We start from the raw sequence: 21,030 nt of genomic DNA, 5'->3' as shown, positions 1-21,030 counted from the left end.
AGCATCCAAATCTAAATTGATCCTTTACTCATTCTAGTTAGTGTTACTTTTTATTAAGGGTTTTATTTTATTTTATTTTACTTTATTTTATTTTATTTTATTTTTGAAATAGAGTCTCACTCTGTTGCCCAGGCTGGAGTGCAATGGTGCAATCATAGCTCTCTGCAGCTTTGAACTCCTGCGCTCAAACAATCCTCCTGTCTCAGCCTCCCAAGTAACTGGGACCATAGGCATGTGCCACCATGCCAGCTAATTTTTTTTGGTTTTGGTAGAGACAAGGTCTCACTATGTTGCCTAGGCTGGTTTCGAACTCCTGAGCTCAAGTTATACTCCCACCTTGGCCTTCCAAAGTGCTAGGATTACAGGCGTGAGCCACCAACCACACCCAGCCTCTTACTTTAACTTTTCGGTTTTATCTTTCTATATTATTTGGAAGGAATTACATAGTGAAATATATAAATGTGGGGGCTAACAACCTTTAAAATTATCAAGATCTGATACATTTGCTAGTCTTAGAATTTAGCTCTGCTCTTCTCTTTCATTTAGATACTTTATGTTCAATCCATTTTTAACCTGTAGCCAAGGTATTATTTTTATCCTTTTTATTCAGTTTTAAAAATTTTTCAATGGCTTCAAACTCAGTCCTGAAAGGGTCTAAAATTTAGGGACATATCCTAAAATTCAGATTGTTGTTTGGGAGTAGTGCACCTGCTCATGTTGTAAATAAATGATTTTGTTTCTCCCATTGTGAGTCCTGGCTGAGGTAACCCTCTCTATGAAGGTTAACCTTCCAGAGAAGTCCAATAGTCCAGACGGTGGCAAAGTTAAAGCCCTGCCCACAGTACACTATGGACCTGGGCCCTGCAAGCTGCAGTGGTAACTCCTCTGCCCCAAGAGGCTATGGAGGTGTGCAATATTCCAGAACCATCTAGTCTCACTGAGCCCTAAGCAGCTTCAGTGGCCTCACTACCAGCCATGTCCTAAGGCCTCCCAATTTTATCAGGGCTCATATCCAAAATACATGATAATGTGGCCGGGCATGATGGCTCACGCCTATAATCCCAGCACTGAGGTGGGCAGATCACTTGAGGCCAGGAGTTTGAGACCAGCCTGGCCAACATGGTGAAACCCCGTCTCTACTAAAAATACAAAAATTAAACAGGCATGGTGGTGCACGTCTGTAATCCCAGCTACTCAGGAGGCTGAGGGAGGAGAATCATTTGAACCTAAGAGGTGATGGTTGCAGTGAGCAGAGATCGTGCCACTGCACTCTAGCCAGGGTGACAGAGCTAGACTCTGTCTCAAAAAAAAAAAAAAAATGATAATGTATCTTCTGCCATTTTTAAGGAGACATCTTTTGAGGCATTACTTGGATATCTGATATATTTAGAACAAATACAAACAAAATACTAAACCTCTGCAGTACGATTTAACTGCAAGAGAATTCGCCACAACCAACATCCCACTAAGTTAACTACACCGATTCTCAACAAAATAATACTCGCAATGACCCCAGTCACACTCTCACCTGTGTCAAGGATTCCAGCAATCAGAACTTGGGAGCCTGTAATAGTTAATGCATTGCTTTTTAGGCCATGGAGACCATCTATGGTTAGTGACTAACATAGTTGTATTGGACCCAAACCTTGTATACCAACTCAGAATGGTGCACCTCCTCCGTCCCCTGTCTCTCTCCTCCATTTAAGCCAAGTCGCCCCTGCATTTTTGGGCTTGGGAGTAGTACTGCATCTGAGAGTATGCAGTCTAGCTTCCTGAGTGGTCACCAAGAAGCTGGATTTTTGCAACCCACAGTATGGAAGGGTTAGTGACTCACAGGTTAAACAATGAGCAGTGGGAAATGGGAAGTGGATGGGAACCAGGCCAGGAAATGCTCTTCATTTATCCCCCCTGCAGATCTCTCCAAGGTATCTTTGCAAACCTTCCAGAGAAGTCCATGAGCCCAGAGAACATGAGTGGACTCTGTGAGCCTTACAGTTTGCTGCAAAGCGGTGGCCAGGCCTTGAAGCCTCATGTTACTTTGCATCCTCCCCTTGCTTTCCTTTCTCTTTTGCCTCCCCAGCACCAAGGCTCATCTCGTGGCTCCACTGAGCGTCCGATCTACCAGCAGTAGAGACCAACACGGAACCCTCCTTGATATGGCCCATCCTTGGGAAGAGCCAGACAGCCACTAACTATATCAGACCCCTTCCACCTTGGAGGGATACACAATTTATCCTTCAGGAAAAGGAAGCGCTTTTTGGTAATGAGGTTGCCTTCCCTGCCTGCAGTGCCTCCAGTAGCACCATGGTCCAAAGTTACTGAATGCCTCGTGTGCTGGCCTGGACTTCCATTCAACACAGCCTTATACAAAGTGGCCCATTTCAGCCTAGCAGCTGTGCCAATGACTCCTGGCCATAAATTCACTGGAATCACAGGAACCCAGCTGCACTAGGGGGCAGCGAGCCTGACAAAACAATGGAATGGCCTACTGGCTTAGCGGGGACACCGAGGGAGAAATGCCCCTCAGGTTTGAGCCTCTGTCCTCCAGGATGCCTTGAGCTGACAACTGATATCTGGTGCCATGTCCCCCACAGCTACAGCAGACAGGTCCAGAAGTGGCCCTGCTCACCATCACGCATGGTTGCCCTTTGCAAGGTGTGTGCTTCCCATCCTCACACACTTGGGATCAGCTGGGTTAGAGGATCTAGTCCTGGGGTAAGGGAGGAATGTGAAACAAGGATTCCACTGATCTGGACACTGCCACAACCACTTGGCCACCTATGGCTCCTCATGCCAGTGACCAACAAAGAGGGGAGTGACTCTACTGCCAGGGGTCACTGATCCTAATTGCCATGAAATTAGGTGAGTGGCCCATTTGGAAATGGGAAGAGAACGTCTGGAATAAAACCCAGAGGACTCCTTGGGATAGCTCTCATATTTATTTATTTATTTATTTTTTTTTTTTTGAGACGGAGTTTCACTCTTGTCGCCCAGGCTGGAGTGCAATGGTGCTATCTCAGCTTCCTGCAACCTCCACCTCCCAGGTTCAAGTGATTCTCCTGTCTCAGCCTCCTGAGTAGCTGGGACTATAGGCGCCCGTCACCACGCCTGGCTAATTTTTTTATTTTTAGTAGAGATGGGGTTTCACCATGTTAGTGAGGCTGGTCTTGAACCCCTGACCTCAGGTGATCCGCCCACCTTGGCCTCCCAAAGTGCTGGGATTACAGGCATGAGCCACTGTGCCTAGCCCCGGTATCTCTTAACACTTCCATGATTGGTAATGGCTGATGATGAGCAAGGCCAACAACACATGCAGACCCCTCAGCACAAACATCACAGACCAGCCAGAGTGCTGGCAGAGAGTGGAGAGGGTCTAGGGTGGGTAGTACAGGAGGGAAATGATGAGTAACAATGAGCACATCAGGACCGGCCACGGCAGCAGCAGATGACCTTGTTTCACAACCTTCTTGCTTTATTCTTCCTGGTAACCCCAGTGCGCCAGCACCAGGAAATGGCTTCTGTCACTGATGGGACTTGTACCTTCCTGCTCAGGGAAGGGATGAGGATGTTTTTGTTCTCCAAGGAAAACGGAGATTCCCACATTGAAGTAGGAGAGCTGATATCATGGGAGGGCACGAGCAGACCTGAGTAGCGCAAGGTGTGGACTGTATTGGACACAAACCTTGTGCGCCTTCTCAGATTCCCTCGACCACCTCCTTCTTTGTCTCTCTCGATGATGCCTCATCCAGGTCATGCTGTCCCTCCACTTCTGGGCTTGCATGAAATGCCACAGTGGAAAATAGGATACGAAAAGAACAGGTCAGATCAATCTCCCTCCACTCTTCCCTCCACAGATGGCTCTGAGGTGTATTTTCTTCTTGCGTATGTTCTGGAAAAGTCCATGTGCCAGGCAAGCATGCTTGCTGAGCGACCCACCGTGTCTCTGTAGCTCGCTGTGAAGTCTCATCCAGCAAGAGAACGAACTGGGTGGTCACTTTGATCTCTCCTCTGCCACTTGCCATTGCTCCTTCACTGCCCTGGGATTGCACCTCCCAAAGTGTCAGCTCTTTACTTTTCATTTATTTATGTATTTATTTGAGACTGAGTCTCACTCTGTCGCCCAGGTTGGAGTGCAATGGCATGATCTCGGCTCACTGCAACCTCCACCTCCCAGGTTCAAGCAATTCTCCTGCCTCAGCCTCCCGAGTAGTTGGGACTATAGGCGCCCGCCACCATGCCCGGCTAATTTTTTGTATCTTTAGTCGAGACAGGGTTTCACAGTGTTAGTCAGGATGGTCTCGATCTCCTGACCTCGTGATCCGCCCACCTCGGCCACCCAAAGTGCTGGGATTATAGGCGTGAGGCACCGCGCCCGGCCAGCATTAGCTCTTTAATCCCTGCCTTGGGCTATGTTTTCCAGAAGCCCTTCCCCAAAAATGTCCATTAAAAAAAAAATATATATATATATATATTTTGACAGGGCAGCGAATCTGAATCCAGACGCACAGAAAGACCAAAAGCTACCACTCTGGAGCAAAGTACTTAGCCTTATATGGAACTTCCATTCAACGCAAGCTCAAGGTGACCCTGATTCACTGTGAAATTCCCATCCAACCTTCTGCATTCTAATTCAGCAAGCACTTCCTGTGGGCTACTATATAAAGGAACTGTGCTAGAAACTGGGGAGGGAGTAGATACAAAAATAAATAAGACATATCTTTCTGGCCTCAGTGGTCTAGCTTGGGAAGGACACACGCCTGTAAATGACAAGCCACTGTTTGTTAACAATAAGTGGAGGGAAATAAATTCAAAATAAGGGAGGTGCTCACTCCATGAAAATTCACTAGCTACATCCTCGTAATCGACCAGTTTTTCTGCATGTATGTTATACTTTTATACTTTATAAAAAGTGGCTTTAAAAGCAAACTCCAGGCTGGGTGTGGTGGCTCGCGCCTGTAATCCCAGGACTTTGGGGGGCCGAGATGGTCAAATCACTTGAAGTCAGGAGTTTGAGACTAGCCTGGGAAACATGGTGAAATTCCGTCTCTACTAAAAATACAAAAATTAGTCGGGCATGGTGGCACACGCCTGTAGTCCCAGCTACTTGGAAGGCTGAGACATGAGAATCGCTTGAACCTGGGAGGCAGAGGTTGCAGTGAGCCGAGCGAGATTGTGCCACTTTACTCCAGCCTGGGTGACAGAGGGAGACTCCATCTCAAAAAAAAAAAAACCCAAAAAACAAAAAAACCCAGAAATTTATTATCTCACACTTCTGGAGGCTAGAAGCCCATAATCAAGGTGTTGAGGTCCACAAGAGCTGAAGTCCACAAGAGCCTGGCTAATTTTTGTATTTTTAGTAGAGACAGGGTTTCACTATGTTTGCCAGGCTGGTCTCAAACTCCTGACCTTGTGATCTGCCTGCCTCGGCCTCTCAAAGTACTGGGATTACAGGCATTAGCCACCATGACCAGCCGATTTCCTACCTTTTTAAGGCTATCTCCCCGTTGTGTATACATATATACACACACACACATATATATATATATATATATATTTTTTTTTTTTTTTTTTTGAGATGGAGTCTCTCTCTGTCACCCAGGCTGGAGTGCAATGGCACAATCTTGGCTCACAGCAATCTCTGCCTCCTGGGTTCAAATGATTCTCCTGCCTCAGCCTCCCGAGTAGCTGGGATTACAGGTACCCACCAATATGCCCAGCTAATGTTTGTATTTTTAGTAGAGACGGGGTTTCATTATGATGGCCAGGCTGGTCTGAAATTCCTGACCCCAGGTGATCCTCCCACCTTGGCCTCCCAAAGTGCTGGGTTTACAGGCGTGAGCCACTGTGCCTGGCCAATAATTTTAGATCCATCCATCCAACGATGGACATTTAGGTGGGTACTGTGAATAACGCTGCAATGAACATGGCAGTGCTAGTATCTTTGAGATCCTAATTTCGGTTCTTTTGGATAAATTTCCAAAAGTAGGATTCCTAGATCATACGGTAGTTCTATTTTTAATTTTTTGGGGAACCTTTATACTAGGAAATGAACCAATTTAAAATGGGTAAAAAACTTGAGTAGGCACTTCACAAAGGAAGATACCCAAATGGCTGATAAACATATGAAAAAGCACTCAACCTCATCAGTTATCAGTGAATGTATATGTGTCTCATGATTAAGCAATTTTACTCCTGTGGATTTCGGCATTAGAAATGTGTACATATGCTTACCAGAAGGCAGGTGCCAAAATGTTCACAACATTATTCCTAAAAGCCAAAATCTGAAAACAACTTGCAGGTCCATACGACAAATGGTGGTTTATCCATTTTGTGGTTCTTCCAAATGGTGGAATATAATACAGCAATTAAAACAAATGAGTTAGTTACATATAAGAACCTGGAAGAGGCAGTGGCTCACACCTATAATCCCAACACTTTGGGAGACCATGGCAGGAGGATTGCTTGAAGCTAGATGTTCGAGACCAGCCTGGGTAACAAAGCAAAACCTGTCTCTATAAAAATAAGAAAAAGTTAGCCAGGCATGTTGACATGTGCCTGTAGACCCAGCTACTTGGGAGTCTAAGGCAGAAGGATCTTTTGAGCCCAGGAGTTTGAGGCTACAGTGAGCTATGATGGTACCACTGTACTCTAGCCTAGGTGACACAGCTAGACCCTGTCTCTACAAAAACAAAAAACGAACAAACAAAAAAACCTGGAAAAATCTCACAAATATAATGTTGAGCAAAAACATCTGTGCACTACTGCGCCCAGCTAATTTTTGTATTTTTTTTTTTTTGAGACGGAGTCTTGCTCTGTTGCCCAGGCTGGAGTGCAGTGGCACAATCTTGGCTCACTGCAAGCTCCGCCTCCTGGGTTCACACCATTCTCCTGCCTCAGCCTCCCGAGTAGCTGGGACCACAGGCACCCGCCACCACATGTGGCTAATTTTTTTGTATTTTTAGTAGAGATGGGGTTTCACTGTGTTAGCCAGGACGGTCTCTATCTCCTGACCTCGTGATCCACCCGCCTCAGCCTCTCAAAGTGCTGGGATTACAGGCATGAGCCACCGTGCCTGGACCTTTTTTTTTTCTTTGAGACAGAGTCTCTCTCTGTCACCAGGCTGAAGTACAGTGGCGTGATCTCGGCTCATGGCAACCTCGTCTCCTGGGTTCAAGTGATTCTCCTGCTTCAGCCTCCCGAGTAGCTGGGACTACAGGCACACGCCACCACACCCAGCTAATTTTTGTATTTTTAGTAGAGACAGGGTTTCACCATGTTGGCCAGGATGGTCTTGATCTCTTGACCTTGTGATCCATCCGCCTCGGCCTCCCAAAGTGCTGGGATTACAGGTGTGAGCCATGAGCCACTGCGCCCGACCCAGGGTGGTCATCCTTTATTTCTTCATCGGGGTAGTGGTTATTCAGGGTGTTCATTTTATGAACATTCACTGAGCTATACACTTATTTGTCTACTTTTCTCTACACATATTAAACTTCGGTTAAAATTTATTTTTAAAAAAACAGGAATGAGAATTATTTCCTGGCAATGATAGCAGCAACAATGACTGGTTCTTAGGGGCAGCAGAGGCAGCAGTGCCCAGGTGGCATCAACATGCAGTGCCCAGGTATCAGTGTCCTCTCTGGGGTGGTTCTGTGGCATGACTTTGTCCACAGAGCTCGCTGTCCAGCCTCCCTTGTTCTCACCTCTTCTCTGAGAGCTATATTTTCCTGTCTTTCCAGAGATTCTGTGAGCTACCCAAGATCCCTTCTGCATATATATGAGCTTTTTTGCTTAAAATATCCAGGTTTGGTTTTCTGTGGTTTTTGACTAAAAACCTGCTGGTGTACTTGGACACTGGCCACAGAAGGCATGTCAGAGGGCAGGAAGGGCAGTGTTTAAGAGACACAGACAGGAGGAAAAGCTGTTTTCAGTTCTTCTACCTCTCAGGTCAAGGGGAAACTCTTAGGAGCCTCCTGGGTAGGTGGAAGGAAGGAAGCTCAGCTTGTACATCCTAACTACCACATCCTGAGGACTTACCTTAGCAATGTCTCACATGGACAGCCATTTAAGATGTGATGGAAAAGCAGGGATGTTACCTCCCCGTTCCACATGCATAGGCTGGGGCCCCACAGGACACTGAGCCACCAGAGCCAGGCCCACCTACCTACTCCCAGCACCTTCCATGTCTTACCAATTGGGCTGCATGGACTTTTGTCGCCCAGGTTCACTTATACTCTCAAAAGCCATTAAAGTTAGTCAGACGGTGCCACTCAGACAATGCTCAACATCACAAATGTCAGCCGCTGCCCATCAAACAGAAGCCTCTACTTATGCAGTGCTCACTTTCGGAGATGAGGCTGTCACTCTGAGACCTGACATTGTTTCATTTTCCTACTGGCCTGATTCTTTGCAATTTAAAGTTTCCCTCGAGAAATGTTAAATAAATGCTACTACAAGGACACTTCTAATGTAATTTTAAAAATAACAATTAAAAAGGAGGCCTGGAAGCCATTCTCGCATCACTGAACGTCACATCACTACATTTATTTATTTATTATTTATTATTTTACTTTAAGTTCTGGGATACATGTGTGGAACGTGCAGGTTTGTTACACAGGTATACATGTGCCATGGTGGTCTGCTGCACCTATCAACCTGTCATCTAGGTCTCAAGCCCCACATGCATTAGGTATTTGTCCTAATGCTCTCCCTCCCCTTGCCCCCACCCTCTGACAGACCCCAGTGTGTGATGTTCCCCTCCCCGTGTCCATGTGTTCTCACTGTTCAACTCCCACTTATGAGTGAGAATATGTGATGTTTAGTTTTCTGTCCCTGTGTTAGAATGCTGAGAATGATGGCTTCCAGCTTCATCCAGGTCCCTGCAAAGGACATGAACTCATTCTTTTCTATGGCTGCATAGTATTCCATGGTGTATATGTGCCACATTTTCTTTATCCAGTCTATCATTGATGGGCATTTGGGTTGGTTCCAAGTTTTGCTATTGTAAATGACATCTCTACATTTTTACACAAACATAGGATGAGAGTAATTTATGAAGCACAACATTCCTATCAATACAACTTTCATCTATGTAGCACTTCACCTTCTATGGGAGCCTATCGCGAACATGACGGTTTTGGCCGGGGGGCTCATGCCTGTAATCCCAGCACTTTGAGAGGCTGAGGTGGGCGGATCACTTGAGGCCAGGAGTTTGAGATCAGCCTAGGCAACATGGCAAAACCCCATCTCTACTAAAAATACAAAAATCAGCCAGGCATGGTGGTGCACACCTGTAATCCCAGCTACTTGGGAGGCTGAGGCATGAGAATCATTTGAACCTGGGAGGCAGAGGTTGCAGTGAGCTAAAATTGCACCACTGCACTCAGCCTGGGTGACAGAGTGAGATTTTGTCTCAGAAAAAAAAAAAAAAAAAAAAAAAAAAAAAGACTCTTTTGACCCTCACAAGAGCCATAAATTAGAAAAGCAGACATTGATTCATTTAGCAAATATTGATCAAGTATATTCCATATGTCAGGTACTTGTTGGAGGGAATTAGCCCCATTTCACAGCTAGGAAAGGGGAGGAGATCAGGAAAGGACAAATCACTTGCCCTGGTCCGTAGAACTGGTGAATACCAAAGGCAGAACTATAATTTGTTTTTTGTGTGTGTGTATTTTTTTTTTTTTTTTTTTTTTTTTTTGGTGGAGGAGGCTGAAGAGTCTCACTCTGTCTCCCAGGCTGAACTGCAGTGGTGTGATCTTGACTCACTACAACCTCTGCCTCCCGGGTCCAAGTGATTCTCATGCTTCAGCCTCCCGAGTAGTAGCTGGGATTACAGGTGCATGCCACCATGCCTGGCTAATTTTTATATTTTTAGTAGAGACAGGGTTTCACCATGTTGGCCAGGCTGGTGTTGAACTCCTGGCCTCAAGAGATCTGCCTGCCTTGGCCGCCCAAAGTGCTGGGATTACAGGCCTGAGCCACTGCACCCGGCCTATAAGTTGGTTTCTTTTTTTTTTTTTTTTTTTTTTTTTGAGACAGAGTCTTGCTCTGTCACCCAGGCTGCAGTGCAGTGGCACGATCTCAGCTCACTGCAAGATCCCCCTCCTGGGTTCACGCCATTCTCCTGCCTCAGCCACCCAAGTAGCTGGGACTACAGGCGCCTGCCACCATGCCCGGATAATTTTTTTTGTATTTTTAGTAGAGAGGGGGTTTCACCATGTTAGCCAGGATGGTCTTGATCTCCTGACCTTGTGATCCACCCGCCTCGGCCTCCCAAAGTGCTGGGATTACAGGTGTGAGCCACTGCGCCCGGCTTATAATTTGGTTTCTTTGCCACCAGCACAGGGCTCTTTCCATGGAGCACACTGGGGTATCTGTCCAGAAATAATATTTTGGTTTACTTTGTCATTGTCTGTCATGCACAGCTCACAAGCTAAAGCAAAAGTTCCATGAGACACGGACCTGGACTGTCTCGTCCCTGCCCCGCTCATAGCAAGATGTGTTAGGTCCACACAAAACCCTGCAAATGGGTGTTTATAGCAGCTTTATTCATAACTGCCAAAATATGCATGCAACCAAAATGTCCTTCAGTGAGTGAACAAACTATAGTCCATCTAGACAATGAAATATTATTCAGTGCTAAAAAGAAATGAGCTAACAAACCATGAAAAGACATGGTGGAAGCTGGGCATGGTGGCTCACGCCTATAATCCCAGCACTTTGGGAGGCCAAGGCGGGCGGATCACCTAAGGTCAGGAGTTGGAGACCAGCCTGGTCAACACGGTGAAACCCCGTCTCTACTAAAAATACAAAATAAACTAGCCAAGTGTGGTGGCACGCACCTGTAATCCCAGCTACCCAGGAGGCTGAGGCAGGAGACTCAATTGAGCCTGGGAGATGGAGGTTGCAGTGAGATGAGATCACGCCACTGCACTCCAGCCTGAGCGACAGAGCAAGGCTCCGTCTCAAAACAAACAAACAAAAACCAGACATGGTGGAAACTTAAATGCATATTACTAAGGGAAAAAAGCCAATCCAAAAAGGCTACATACTGTACATACTGTGTGATTCCAACTACCTGACTTTCTGGAAAAGGCAAAACTAATGCAGACAGTAAAAAGATCAGTGGTTGCTTGGGGTTAGGGGATGGGGAGTGATGAATAGGCAGAGCACAGACTGATTTTTAGGGCAGTGAAAATACTCTGTATGATACTGTAATGGTGGATACATGCCATTAGGCATTTGTCCAAGTCCATAGAAGGTACCACACCAAGAGTGAACCCTAATGTAAAGCATGCACTGTGGGTAATAACGATGTGGGTTCATCCACTGCAACAAATAGACCACTCTGATGGGGATGTTGGTAATGGGGGACGATACGCCTGTGTTGGGAGAGAGTAGATGGGAAATCCTGTACCTTCTGCTCAATTCTGTTGTGAACCTAAAACTGCTCTAAATAGGTAAAGTTTTTTTAAATAAAAATCTGGCCGGGTGCGGTGGCTCATGCCTGTAATCCCAGCACTTTGGGAGGCTAAGGCAGGTGGATCACTTAAGGTCAGGAGTTCGAGACCAGCCTGGCCAACATGGTGAAACCCCATCTCTACTAAAAATACAAAAATTAGCTGGGCGTGGTGGCGCACGCCAGTAATCCCAGCTACTTTGGAGGCTGAGGCAGGAGAATCGCTTGAACCTGGGAGGCAGAGGTTGCAGTGAGCCAAGATCATGCCACTGCACTCCAGCCTGGGCAACAGAGCAAGACTCTGTCTCAGGAAAAATAAATAAAATAAATACATAAATAAATAAGGCTGGGTGTGGTGGCTCACGCCTGTAATCCCAGCAATTTGGGAGGCTGAGGCATGTGGATCATGAAGTCAGGAGTTCAAGACCAGCCTGACCAATATGGTGAAACCCTGTCTCTACTAAAAATACAAAAATTAGCTGGGCTTTGTGGTTCGCGCCTGTAGTCCCAGCTACTCAGGAGGCTGAGGCAGAAGAATCGCTTGAACCCAGGAGACAGAGGTTGCAGTGAGTTGAGATTGCGCCACTGCACTCCAGCAAAAAATAAATAAACATATATATATATATATATATATATATATATATATATATAAGAAGAAATATCAACCAATTGTAGTGTATGAAAGTTATTTGAGGCAGGTGTGGTGGCTCATGCCTGTAATCCCAGCAACACTTTGGAAGGTCGAGGCGGGCGGATCACTTGAGCCCAGGAGTTCAAGACTAAGCTAGGCAATATAGTGAGATCCTGTCTTTACTAAAATTCAAAAAGAATTATCCTGATGTGGTGGCACACGCCTGTAGTCCCAGCTCTTTGGAGGGCTAGGTGGGAGGATCACTCGAGCTCAGGAGGTAAAAGCTGCAGTGAACTGTGATGACGCCACTGCACTCCAGCCTGGGTGACAGAGTGAGACTCTGTCAAAAAAAAAAAAGACAGAGAGAAAGAAAGAAAGAAAAAGAAAGAGAGAGAAGGAAGGAGAAAGAGAAAGAAAGAAAAAAGAGAAAAGAAAGAGAGAGAAGGAAGGAGAAAGAGAAAGGGAGAAAGAAAGAAAAAAGAGAAAAGAAAGAAAGAAAGATCAGGATTTTGACTTCTAGAAACTATAAACAAAATTATAAATCAGTGGGGAAATTTGAGTATTGACTAGATATTTGATAATATTAAGTAATTATTGTTAAATTTTTAGGCATGTTGGTACTATTTTGATTACCTTAAAAAAACTCTAAAGAGATACACACTGTACTAAAATATTTATAAATGAAAGTTAAGGATGTGTGGGATTTGATTGAGTGTGGACCCTAGATGGACCCTAAGGTGAGACTTGTTGACACTGGGTGATGGGGACAAGGATTTCATCACACCAAACATCTCCATTTTTGTATATTTTGAAAATTTCCAAAATAAAAAATAAAATCTGTAAGTATTGTTTAAATCTTCCCTGTGTATAGCCATGACAAACAGCAGCACTGAATGACTTTGGTGACAAAGGGGACCTCTTGAGTCCCAGGGAGCCAGGCAGAGGAATGAGGCTGCACACTAAGTGTCTCAAGGCAAGAAGTTGGGAGCTGGCAGGGTCTCTAGGGCACAGGGCTGGATCTATTTCAAGCATAGCTGTGGGCCTATACATCCAGATTCTCCTTCACAGAATTCAGGATACTTGAGCAGATTTGTTTTTTAAATCATCGCACAATCTCGGTAGCTGCAGCCACAATCTATAGGATATTCCTGCAACCCAGATTCTTCCTTTTACAATCTTAAAAGTCCCGCAGCACAAAAACCTACCAAAATACTACACTAAGCAAAGTTTCTAAAAAAGAAAACCAGTTGCTAAGCCAAGTGAAAGATTGAAATGCCATGAATTTGAGATAATTAAGGAAACATTTAACTCCAAATTTAACACACCAAGGCCAATTATAAATTTAAATGTTCAGATTACAATATGAGTTTACAGATCTGATGGTGAGACATACAATTTATTCAGGAATTTCGCTTCTTCCCTTCATGGCCTCCAGTATTATAGACACGGACATGAACAATAGATGAAATGGTCTTATGTAAAAGCAACTCCCATCAAGCTTCACTTGAAGCAGGAATGGCAGGTAAACTCCTGTCGAAACACAACAGCAGCCTGCAGAACCAAAGACCCCACACCATAGGCAGTTGCAGACTCCCCTAACAGAGTCTGCGTGGGAGACCACCTTCACCCCTGCTCCGCACACTCGTCCTTCATTCAGTCAGCACGGCATTCACTGAGGGCTTGCCACAGGCCAGGCACTGGGTTCAGAGTGGTGAATGAGACAGATGAGATCCTGGCCTCCATGGGGCAGCTAGTCTTCCGGGCCCCCATAGCACCCAGCAACCAATGACATGTGACCTTCTTTCTCTCATGCACCATCTGTCTTTTGGGTTTTTTTTGTTTGTTTTTTGGTTTTTGGTTTTTTGGGTTTTTTTTAGATGGAGTCTCCCTCTCTCACCCAGGCTGGAGTGCAGTGGTGCATCTCAGCTCACTGCAACCTCTTCCTCCTAGGTTCAAGCAATTCTCCTGCCTCAGCCTCCCAAGTAGCTGGGATTACAGGCACCCGCCACCATGCCTGGCTAATTTTTTTGTATTTTTAGTAGAGACAGGGTTTCACCATGTTGACTAGGCTAGTCTCGAACTCCCGACCTCAAGTGATCTGCCTGCCTCGGCCTCCCACAGTGTTGGGATTACAGGCATGAGCCACCGTGCTGGGCCTCCCATCCACCATTTGGACTGAGCAAGGGAAGGACTCCATCAGCAGAGAAGGGTCTCCCACGACAAGGTTCCACAACCTGGCTGCTCCCCAAGGAGGCCTCAACTATGTCTTCCTCATCCTCTGGCAAATCCAGTCCTGCCTTCCTGTTAAACAGGAATATGGGAGTTAAACAGGAGGGTCTCATTAGTTAAGCATTCATTACTAGCAAAACCCTTATATTAAAAAATATCCCTTACACTTATGAAACAGTTTGCCAAGTACTTCTTCCCTTTTTGTTTCAAATAGCCAAGCAGGGCTGTTGACAGATAAGGAAAGCGAAAGTCATGGACATGTGGTGTTTTCCTCCCACACTGACCAGGGATCACCTGTGTAACTAAGAGGATATTGAGTGTGGATTTCAGGGTAGGCACACTGGGGTTCCTGCCTAACTCTGTCTTGGCTCACTCTCCCTTAGAAAAGCCAGCTGTCATGTTGTGAGGACGCTCGAGCGGCCCTTTGGAGAAATCCACAGGGTGAGGAACTGAGGCCTCCTGCCAATTGCCTGCACCATTTTGCCAGGCGTGTGAGTGAGCCACATTGGAAGTGGTGTCTCCAGCCAATCAAGCCTTCAAATGACTGCAGCCCTCATGACAGATCCTGAGTCCACTCAGGATCACCCCAATTAGTCATCCATGGGTGAATTCATGATCCATGGAAACAATGAGATAATGCTTATTGTTGTCTTACAGTGCTAAATTTCAAGGTGATTTGTTATGTGGCAACACATAATACACAAGAACACTGAGACAGCCTCTCTGAAGATGAAAAGTACATCCATGTGGAAGGGATAACCCCAGCTGTGTGGGACAGAGAAATATCCCAATGAGGACAGAGGTTGCTGGGAAACCTATCTCAGCTCAACAGAAGAAGGATTTTCTAACATTCAGAGTTGTTTAAGGAACAATCAGCTTGTCTTAGAGGTTTGCTCTCTGTTACCTGAGAGGTGATAAGGGGATTGGGATGCTATGGGAAGAAGTCAATGAACAGAGAGATGGTTGGCTTGACGGCACTTTTTGTTGTTGTTGTTGTTTGTTTGTTTTTGAGAGATGGGGTCTATGTTGTCCAGGCTGGTCTTGAACTCGTGGCCTCAAGCTATCCTGGCTCTGGCTCAGTGACTTTTTTTTTTTTTTTTTGAGACAGAGTCTCACTTTGTTGCCCAGGATAGAGTGCAGTGGTGCCATCTCAGCTCACTGCAACCTCTGCCCCCTTGATTCAAGCAATTCTCATGCCTCAGCCTTCCAAGTAGCTGGGATTACAGGGGTGCGCCACCACACCCGGCTTATTTTGTATTTTTGGTAGAGATGGGATTTTGCCATGTTGGCCAGGCTGGTCTCAAACTCCTGGCCTCAAGTGATCCACTCACCTCGGCCTCCCAAAGTGCTGGGATTACAGGTGTGAGCCACTGTGCCTGGCCTTGGTGACTTTTAAGTTCCTTTCCTACCTAGAGATTATTCTGCCACCACACCATGCAACTTTTCCAGGGACCTGGAAAATCTAATCAGCTTCCCATTCATGGCACATCTATGCAGTGTGTGGCTGGCTATCAGTTACTGAACACTGATTTATTGTGGGCTGGGACTTCTGGGAGGGAACAGACAAAACATGAGCTACTGGTCCTGCCACACAGCTGCACATTCACACATAATGACATACTGCCACTGAGCACAAACTAAGGCTGAAAGAGAAGGTGAGTGAGGAGGGCAGCAGCCTGAAGCCAGGGATAAGGTTAAGAGGACTGCGAGGCACTCAGGTAAGTACAGGCTGGAGAGAAGGCACAACGGGAATCAGCTCAAGGTTAAGAACACTCTAATCCAATCTCTAGAAGGCAAAGTCTTAGTAAGCTGAAAGATAAAATAAATTCAAACTTAGGAGAACTGCAGGATTCAAAAGAAGAAAATTGCTTCCATGCCTGTATCTAGCAAAATAATTTTATTTTCTAAAAATAAAAAATTCAAAGAAGGTGCCTTTCTTGTCACAGTGCATGAACAACTCAGCAAAATGTCCCCACTCAGTCTGCCCGCAAGGTTCCCAAGTCTGAGAACCAGAACACACCATCAGCCCTGTTCCCATGCTGCCCCAGGGCTCAGGAGCAAGGGCCCAGGCCATTTCTGCAACAAATCTGTTAGTAATGGCAGGAGAAAAAAAAAAAAGGGAGACAAGCACCCGGATGCTGTCACTGCAACTCCGAAGTTGTAAAGTTGCAACTCCAACAGCAGTGCCCAGGGCCTGTGGCCCGAGGGGCAGGAAGGCCAGTGAACACCTGAGGCCCAGCTAAAGCATCCCCCATTCTTTCCCTACCAGGTCAGTCACCAGATTCCTGGCCTCCCGGACTCAGATCTCCAAGCCATTAAGTCAACAGACATTTCCCGAGTCCTTTGATGTGTCAAGCCCAGTGCCAAGCATACAGGTCATCTTAGATATCTCATCTCTCCTCCTCCTCCTTCCAGATGGTTTCCCATCAAATTTTCAGAAAGGTAAGGCTAGAAAGAACCCCAGACATCACCTAGCCCAGTCCTCTTATTCTATAGATAAAGAAGCTACAGGGTGTGATCGTTAGAAGGGAGGTTAGAGGCTGTGACAGACTGAAGCATTTCTCCTGATTCTTTTTGCCATCCCTGAGCTACAATTTTAAGTCCACAACTTTTGCCACTGGACTTTGCAGGATCCTCTAAAATGGGGAATGGATATCTTCCCACCCTACTGATATTGGACAGGGCCACATGCCTTGATTCAGCCAATGGAATGTGGAATGGAGTGAGGGTGTGCAGGCTCAAGCTGGGATGCTGTGACCCCCGCTTACCCTCCTGTACTTCTGCCATCACAACAGGAAGACACACCTCCTAGCTTACTCCCAAGTGCCACTGCCTGAAGGAGACCTGCCCTGGTCATCTGCGGACCCTCAAGCAAGAGTAAACCACTGCTGCTTTAACCTCTGAGTTTAAATCACCGCTGGGCAATGTGTTTTGAAGTTGATTGATCCAGGAGCACAGGTGAGCTGAGGACTCGATTCTAACTCCCGCCCACCCTCGCCTGTCAGAATGCACACAGAGCCCATTGTCACTGAGGTGTCACAGTAGAGCAAGGGATCAGCAGGAGATGATGATGCTGGAGAGGCAGAGATGAGGCCAGTCCTGAGGGGGAGTCATGTTGGCACATATTTGAGATGAACAGAAGATGAATAAGGAGACTCCAAGTGTCAAAATATGAGTCTCAACCAGCAATCTTTGTCAGCAACCTAAGGATCTGCTTTTGACTTCCATCTACCTTCTTACAGGCTATGGCAATAATTCTTTTGTAAGTACAGGGCTGTATAGCTAGTGAGCAGAGCCTAGAGATGTGAGAAGGGACCTTGGAGGTCCACCTTCCTGGATGTAACTTCCCATCTGGTCCTGGATGGCACAGCTGCAGGCTGGACAGTAAAACATGTGTCATTTCCCCTTAGTGTAGGCATTTTTCAAAAGGCCTTGATTTTTCCCCTGCGTCAAATGATCTTTGACAAGGATGCCTAGACGACTCAATGGGGGAAAGGACAGTCTCTTCAACAAATGATGTTGAAAAAACTGGATGTCCTTGTGCAAAAGAATGAAGTTAGACCCTTATCTCACACCATATGCAAAAATTAACTCAAAATGGATTAAAGACCCAGCAAGGTGCAGTGGCTCTTGCCTGTAATCCCAGCTACTTGGGAGGCTGAGGTAGGAGAATCACTTGAGGCCAGGAGTTCAAGATCAGCCTGAGCAACATAGCGAGACCCTGTCTCTACACACACACACACACACACACACACACACACACACAAACAGTAAAATTAAAACAAAATAGATTTAAATGCCTAAATGTAACATCTGTACAACTCCTAGAAAAAACCATAGGCATAAAGTTTCATGACATTGGATTTGGCAATGATTTCTTGGATATGACACCAGAAGCATAGGCAACAAAAGCAAAAATAGACAAATGGGACTACATCGAAGGACACAACTTATGTTCCTTGAAGGACACAATCAACAAAGTAAAAAGGAAACTTATGGAATAGGATAAAATATTTGCTAATCATATATCTGACAGTGGGTTAATGTCCAGAATGTAAGAAGAACTTCTACAACTCAACAACAAAAATCAAATAAATGATTAAAAAATGAGCAAAGGGGCCAGGCACGGTGGCTCACACCTGTAATCCCAGCATTTTGGGAGGCTGAGGCGGGCAGATCACTTGAGGTCAGGAGTTCGAGACCAGCCTGGTCAACATGGTGAAATCCCATCTCTACAAAAATACAAAAAATTAGCCAGGCGTGGTGGTGGGCACCTGTAATCCCAGCTACTCAGAAGGCTGAGGCAGGAGAATCACTTGAACCTGGGAGGCGGAGGTTGCAGTGAGCCGAGATTGCACCATTGTACTCCAGCCCAGGCAACCATGTGAGACTCTGTCTCAAAAAAAACAAAAAACAAAACAAAACAAAAAAACAAACAAACAAAAAAAGGATTTGAACAGACATTTCTCTAAAGATGTTATACAAACGATCAACAAGCATATGAAAAGATGCTCAGCCGGGTGTGGTGGCTTATGCCTGTAGTTCCAGCACTTTGGGAGGCCGAAGCAGGCAGATCACCTGAGGTCAGGAGTTCAAGACCAGCCTGGCCAACATGGCAAAAACCCATCTCTACTAAAAGTACAAAAATTAGCTGGGTGTGGTGGCAGGCACCTGTAATCACAGCTACTCAGGAGGCTGAGGCAGGTGAATCACTTGAACCCAGGAGGGGGAGGTTGCAGTGAGCCGAGACCATGCCATTGCACTCCAGCCTGGGTGAGAAGAGCGAGATTCTGTCTCAAAAAAAAAAGAAAGAAAGAAAAGATGCTCGTGGTTGGGCATGGTGGCACAGGCCTGTAATCTCGATACTTTGGGAGGCTGAGGTGGGATACTTTGGGAGGCCAAAGTGGGAGGATCACTTGAGCCCAGGAATTCGAGACCAGCTTGGATAACACTGCAAGATCCTGTGTTAAAAAAAAAAAGAAAGAAAGAAAGGCTGGGTGTGGTGGCTCATGCTTGTAATCCCAGCACTTTGGGAGGCCGAGGCTGGCAGGTCACATGTGGTCAGGAGTTCGAGACCAGCCTGGCCAACATTTTGAAACCCAGAGTCTACTAAAAATACAAAAAATTAACTGGACGTGGTGGCGGGCACCTGTAATCAATCACAGCTACCTGGGAGGCTGAAGCAGGAGAATCACTTGAACCCGGGAGGTGGAGGTTGCAGTGAGCCGAGATGGCGCCATTGCACTCCAGCCTGGGCAACAAGAGCAAAACTCCGTCTCAAAAAAAAAAAAAAAAAAAATCTAAAAATTAGCCATGTGTGGTGTTGTGCACACCTGTACTCCCAGCTACTCAGGAGGTTGAGGTGGGAGGATCACTTGAGCCCCAGAGGTTGGGGCTGCAGTGAGCCATGATCATGCCACTATACTCCAGCCTGGACAATGAAGCAAGACTCTGTCCCCTCCTCCCCGGCCAAAAAAAAGAAAAAAAAAGAGAGAGAGAGATGCTCAACATCACTTACCATCACAGAAATGCAAATCAAAACCACAATAGATATCATCTCACATCCATTAGGATGGCTACTATCAAAACCAAAGACAAAAACAAAACAAAAACAGAAAATAAATCATTGGCAAGGACGTAGAGAAACTGGAACCTTTAAGAAACATTGTTGGGCCAAGCACAGTAGCTCATGCCTGTAATCTCAGCACTTTGGGAGGATGAGGAGAGAGGATTCCTTGAGCCCAGGAGTTCCAGGCTAACGTGGGTAACATAGCGAGATTCCATCTCTACAAAATAAAATTTTTAAAAAAAGAAACATTTTCAGTGGGAATGTAAAATGGTATAATCACTACGGAAAACAGTATGGAGATTCCTAAAAAAATTAAAAATAGAACTACCATATGATACAGCAATCCCACTTTTGCGTATATATCCAAAAGAAACAACAGAAGGCTGGGCATGGTGGCTCATGCCTGTAATCCCAGCACTTTGGGAGGCCAAAGTGAGTGGATCACTTGAGGTCAAGAATTCAAGGCCAGCCTGGCCAACATGGTGAAACCCCATCTCTACTAAAAATACAAAAATTAGGCGGGAGTGGTAGAACATGCCTGTAGTTCCAGCTACTCAGGAGGCTGAGGCAAGAGAATTGCTTGAACCCAGGAGGCAGAGGGTGCAGTGAGCTGAGACTGTGCCACTGCACTCCAGCCTGGGCGACAGAGCGAGACTCCATCTCAAAAATTAAAGAAAAAAAAAAAAAACAGAACCAAAAGAATTGAAAGCAGGGTCTCGAGACATTTGCACATCCACGTTCACAGCAGCACTATTCCCAATAGCCAAGAAGAGGAAGCAACTGAAATCTCCATTGACTTTTAATAATAAATGAATAAGCAAAATATGGTCTATACACAAAATGGAGTATTATTCAGCCTTAAAAAGGAAGGAAATTCTGACATGCTATGACTCATATGAACCTTGAGGACATTATGCAAAGTGAACTAAGCCAGTCACGAAAAGACAAATACTGTATGATTCCATTTTATGAGGTATCGAAAGCAGTCAAGTTCATAGAAACAGAAAGTAGAATGGTGGGCCGGGCGCAGTGGCTCATGCCTGTAATCCAAGCACTTTGGGAGACCGAAGCGGGCAGATCACCTGAGGTCAGCAGTTCAAGGCCAGCCTGGCCAACGTGGTGAAACCCCATCTCTACTAA

The 21,030-nt window shown here is 45.8% G+C and overlaps 1 protein-coding gene across 10 annotated transcripts in view; it reads right to left on the bottom strand.

Annotated features, from left to right (window-relative positions):
- OSBP2 (oxysterol binding protein 2) overlaps window positions 1–21,030 on the bottom strand; it is a 238,736-nt gene that overhangs the window by 174,223 nt on the left and 43,483 nt on the right.

Source organism: Pongo abelii, chromosome 23 (genome assembly GCF_028885655.2).
Source record: "Pongo abelii isolate AG06213 chromosome 23, NHGRI_mPonAbe1-v2.0_pri, whole genome shotgun sequence".
Taxonomy (NCBI): domain Eukaryota; kingdom Metazoa; phylum Chordata; class Mammalia; order Primates; family Hominidae; genus Pongo; species Pongo abelii.
The sequence above is the reverse complement of the archived record's forward strand: the minus strand, read 5'-3'. Positions and strand labels throughout refer to the sequence as shown.